A 5,691-nucleotide genomic window follows, 5' to 3' on the forward strand; every position below is an offset into this window, starting at 1 on the left:
TTCCTAAATATAATGATAGCAAGTAAAATATTGCAGGGGTGAATGAAGGATGAAGGTCAATTACTTAGCAGAGCAGACAATGTAGGAAGTATGATTCTATGTTTTAGGAGTCTCCTGACAGCATTTTTTGTGTTTTAGAGCTCTGCCCTTTGCTTCCCTTTCTTGCAAAATGTTCCCAAAGAATAAATCAATTCCTCTCCTAAMGTTTCTTTCTGTTCACCTCCTCATGCTCATAGCTCGCTATTTTTAAACAATACTTTCTCTTTGAATGAAGCATAGCCACTAAGAACATATTTTAGAAGTAAAAAGCAACACTGGTACTCTTGAAAATGAAAAAATAAATGTTAAGTGTTGCATAACTTTAAAGAGGTGATGTGCTGCMGAGGCACTGTACTACCCCCTCCAAAAATGATCATTTCAAATTCAAGCATTTCCCAAGCAACCCAAGCATTTCCAAATGCCTTTTAAGAGTGGCTCATGTAATTGATAGCTCACTTAGGTAAATGGCTATGCTCCATTCTGCAGGAGCGTGAACAGATGAGAAAAACCTTCATAGCTTCCTAGGTAGACATCTAAGTACATCTACCTGGCAGATCGTATGGCACAGTTCTCAATAGACAGATCTTTCCAATCAAGCTCAAAAGACATCAGGTGTCTGTTCTCATGAGCATTTATCTTTTTGTCCTCTTCCAACAAAGACACAGCATTCCAAGTGGCAGCTTCTGCCACAAAGGACTTGTGAAAGCCCTTCTGTGATTCAGCAGATCCATACTCCTTGTTCTCTTCTGGCCCCATCTGAACCTCACTGAARGTCAGGAAGAGATTACATTGATTTTGATGGAACTAGAATCAGGCTTCTGCTAGGGGCATGACTTCAGTTAATGAACTTACACTATTCTGAAAAGACRAAGGAACACTAAAGCCAATTTTTATTTAACTGAATGAAGACCAAGCTGCAGATGGGATCACTGTCCCTACCAGGAAGAGGTTTCTTTTCAAGGGTTTCTCAGTCTGCTGAGGCAGGACACAGCAAACACACTCCAGCACCTGCCTTCTCTCCAGCTTCCTAAAGCCTCTCTGTTCAAAAGGCACCACAGCGATGCAATGTTGACAGAACTATGGGCTGGCTGCACAGATGGTGAAGAAAAGTTAATTGATCTACTGGGATAGGAAGAGTTGGCCTGTGTGTAGAGGAGATTATGCAAGGAATATGCAAAGATCCATAATGAGCATTCATTAGCAGTGGAGAAGGTTCACTGCCACACATACAGATTCAACTACATTTATGCATTTCATGACACAGGTCCAGAATCCCATTTAATAACTGCTTGTTTTCACTTTAGGCAACTTATGCTTTCAAGTTACTAAGAAAAGTTTAAAAACTTCTCCTTTAAGGAGATTAAGGAAATACTTCTCCTTTAAGGATTAAGGAAAAAATTCCTTAATCTCAAATGACGTTTCTGCCAAGCTACCCTTCGCAGTAGCAAAACCATAATTTTTGTGTTCAAGAGGAAGCCTGCATTCTTCAAGTCTACTTCTATTTCTTGTTTTCTGTTGAATTTGTTTTAAAAGGAAAGACATCTCCTCATTTTGCTGCTGTATCTCCAAATTTTGCCATTCATTCAGTCATTGATGAATTAAACATAGGACTTTTTCTCTTCGATATTAGTTGCAAATCTACTGCAAACAACCAGAAGTTTGAAAACTGCTGTTTCAGCCTCTCCAAGGGCTTGTGAGGAACCTCCACAGGGCTCCCTCTGGSACTGGAATTTCTCTCTTGACCACTTGCTGAAAGGGATTTTATTCCCTCCCAGGCAAAGTAAGACCAAATACAGACTTCAGGAGCCCAGGAAAGCAGCTCAAAATTCCCTGCAAGGAGAGCAAGTTTAGTTCTGCTACTTGCCTTATTTTTGGAATGATGATGTTGACTACTGTAATTACACTGGCAGGCAGCAGGCAAGATGTGTTATCCCAGCTGCTAAAATATTAGAAGGATTTACTTACTGCAGGAGAAGTCTATTGTAGCAGCTGCTTCAATATGTATATTTAAACATAGCATAAACATCATGTATATATGTATTCAATGACAAAGTTCTTTGAGGCTGAGAGACTTGAACTGCAAAAAAATKAAACAAAAGCTTTCTCAGAGCTAAAGAAACTATTTTGCAAAGACGAAATCTTCATGGTTCTATATAAAATTCATTCTATAAGAAATTAGTTTTAAATGCACTGAATGAGAGTGACAGGAAAGAATGGGTGAGATCCTTTCTTCTCTGCTCTCCCCCAAACCATCCTATGCTATAAAAAGCTTTCAGAGACCCTGTTTTGGGCAATGAAACTAAGGAATGGCAAAATGAAGAGACCTCAGAGGATTTATGAGGTGAAATTCGTTCAGATGATACAAATGAACAGAATACGGGGGAATCACCAATGAACAGAATCCTGTTTTCTCCCAACTTTCTTTTCAGAGAAAGATGAATTGGAGGGCACATACCTTGCTGGAGTTTTTTAATCTGCAGGAGGATGAATAGGGTTATGTTCACTATTCTGGATAAAAGCTAAGGAAGGAAATGAAAGGCCCTGCAAGAATTAGATCTCYACAAGGCCCATTCCCAAGGGTGTTTTTGAAAGGCATCTCGGGCACAACACACCACGTACAGAAGCAGAAGGAATGGAGCAGGAGAGCGGTGTGTCCGGAGACCTGCTGCTTTTTTCTGGCTCTGGCATTTGCTTGTTTGGCTGCCTTATGTAAGTTGGTTTTTCCACGTCCCCATTTGTAGCATGGAAAGAATGATGACWACCCCTGCAAAATCCACTGAGGAAAAAAATTCTGAGGCGTTTTGAGTTTACTGGGAGAAGGCAAACTATAGTCTGCCCTTGCACCCGGGAGCTCCTCTGTAGTCAGCCGTAAGCTCGACTCAGCTCTCTGAATGGCTTCACACCTATTTGTATTAGGTGTTTGCACGCTTTTAAGACCAGTAAGGAACATTGTAACGTTTGAATTTGACCTCCTGCATAATGCAAGTGACATATTTTCCTCTAGTAATTGCTGCAGTGAATTTATTTTTTAATAACAGCATATATTTTTAATCCAAACTGTCATTCAGGTCCTCAGAGCTGGGAAAATGAAGACAAGCATTACAGAAAAGTTTCTGATTCACCTACTCCGAGGATTTCTGCTTTGCACTCATAGCTTTTGGCAGACTTACTGTTGGGAGATATTTTCTTCTCCTTGGTTATAAATATTCCATGCAGATTTTTAATTAGAGAAGTGTGTTTGTTGGCTGAGACAAAAGTAATTGCACATCCCTTTACCATTTGGGCTTCATTCATCTGGATGGACTTACACTAACATATGAGATCTCTGAATAACTGAACAGAAAAGTATGTTATTGAACTAAAAGTTTAATTGCTTCTACCAGGAACCATCTCTCATGGCTGGGCAGCAAAACAAATATTTGATCTGCTCTGCCCTAGAATTAGCAACAGATGGAACGAGCTACTGAAATAAAACATACACGTTTCCGCCAACTATTGTTGAGGTTTAAACTGATCTTGTAAAATGCCTTCTATATTCAACAAGCAAGAAGAAAATTAAAATTGAGATGGTTATAGCTGCTGTGTTTGACCTTGAAGTTCACGGCGCTGATTTATCACGAAGGAAACATGATCTAATGTATAATGCACAAGAGCAGAAATGATTACACATCCTTACTATCCAGATGTGATACCAACAGTGATTTGGCAAGGCTCAGATCATTCCTCTCCTACAGGGGTCAATAATTAAATACCTCAAGGAGCTACTGTGGAACTCATTTACCTAAAGCTTGTGAAGATGCTAGAGATTTTTCAGGAGGTAGAAAGTGCTGCTGCCTGTCCATAGCTACCTTGGATTTTGCCCCTGTGTTTTGATGCAAAATCAGACAGTGACACAGAGACATACACTCCTGATCCAGAAAATGAACACAACCCTGGGTATTCAGAGAGAAATAATGGGGATAGGGATGTTCAGACAAGAGTCTAGGTACAGCTGGCACATGCACCAGAGAGATGTCTAGACACCACAGTGTAAGGCATAAGCACTGGACAGACACACAAGCATGCAGCAGGCAGACAGATAAGTATGTGAGTATGTCCAGGAACGGTGAGGGCCTGTTTTTGTTTGTTCTAGGGCTTCTGCTTAGTATTCTTTGTGATTTTCAAATTTCTCAGGCTCTCGTATTTTATACAATTATTTTCTACCATTATGAAGAGATAGTTTTGCTGTTTTCTTTCCTCTTTTTTTCCAAAGATTTTTATGCCCTGAAATGCAACAATAAGAGGACTTTGGAGCAGCCAAATTGGAAAGGCATTCTTTCCATAATACAGACAATTACGATGTACAAATTTATTGCTCAACACTCTTTATTCTGTACAATGACTCCCATTCACCATACATGCTCAGTTTTAAGCAGGATGATCTTAAAGCAGTTTAGACCCCAACTGTTTCCATTATGACAAGCARGCTGTAAAACGTAACCGGCATTCAAAAGGATAATTCCAAAGGGCAGGAATGYGCTGCATGCTTAAATTTAGTCTAAGTCTGAGTAAGAGCACAATTTCCACAGACTGACACCTGAGCCATACTCAGACAAGGTACATTGCACACAGAGATCTAAAAGCACTRCTCGGTGCTTTATTATTCTCCTGTGCATTCGTCCAGGATACACAAATGTGATTCGGAGTTGGTATTTCATATGCAAATGCATRGTGACTTTCCAGATCACTGGCAAAATGAAGGAAAGAAAAGCAGCTGTTGAGAAGACAGCATGTCCTGTTATTTATTCATGAGCAACTGGATGGAAAGACGAATGAGTCTTCTACTGCGAACAGTAAGATAAATGTAAGGATAAGGAATTATATACGGTGTTCCCAAAAGTCTAGCTTCCCATTGGTATATYGGGTCTCATAAGAGCCGAAGAGGAACGTGAACTTGGATTCACGCTGGCAAATGTTTACAGACAAGTCTGTCTTCCAAGAGATAACTATACCACTGCTATAGTCATCGCTGAAACGCCACTACTAAGTCCCACTTTCCATGAAAGAAATCACTGCTTATGCTCAAGAAACAGGCAACTCTGCCCCCCAGAAACTAAACGCTAAAGTCACAGGCCCAAGATATCTTGACAAGTAAATSGGCTGCTTTGTTTGATGCAAAAGAAACCTTGCTATTACAGGAGTCATTCTSATCTGCTCAAAATGCCGAGCGCCCTGGTCAGTGCTTTCAATTGCACACTGCCCTTTCACAGTGCTGTTGTAGTGGCAGGACAGAGAAACAGAAGTGTAAGCTTTTCACTAAATGAAAGTGATAAAAAAATCCACCTCCTAAGAGCAGGATATGCTTTAGTATTTTTTCAGCTGCTTGTTTTTGCCTCCTCACTTACTGTAAAAAGTGCCATTCTTCCTATATTTTTCTGTGTCTTTTAAATTGATGGTTGAATTCCAATAAATCCTTTCTCCCTACACTTCAGAATGCCTTTAGTTTTGCAGCAGCTCTCTTTTTTATCTAAAATATAGCTAGATGGCCAAAAACAGTACCTTTTTCRTGAGTTAGTGGAATGTCAGTAGCTAGGAGATGTGGGTGCCAAACAGGTGAGCCCTGCACCGTGGCTTCCTCCTTTGTTTCAGCTGATTTTTGGAAATTATCCAAGC

At 40.1% G+C, this 5,691-nt stretch overlaps 1 long non-coding RNA gene across 1 annotated transcript in view; it reads left to right on the forward strand.

The window, feature by feature from the left end:
* The window catches only part of LOC112950994, a 15,401-nt gene extending 14,386 nt beyond the window's left edge, over positions 1-1,015 (forward strand). The window contains exon 3 of the long non-coding RNA XR_003250120.1: positions 699-1,015. This is a non-coding gene — a long non-coding RNA (uncharacterized LOC112950994). The remainder of the gene's footprint in view (positions 1-698) is intronic.
* Positions 1,016-5,691: the final 4,676 nt, after the last annotated feature.

Source organism: Nothoprocta perdicaria, unplaced genomic scaffold (assembly GCF_003342845.1).
Source record: "Nothoprocta perdicaria isolate Ctin4 unplaced genomic scaffold, notPer1 scaffold_103, whole genome shotgun sequence".
In the NCBI taxonomy this organism is placed as follows: Eukaryota; Metazoa; Chordata; class Aves; order Tinamiformes; family Tinamidae; genus Nothoprocta; species Nothoprocta perdicaria.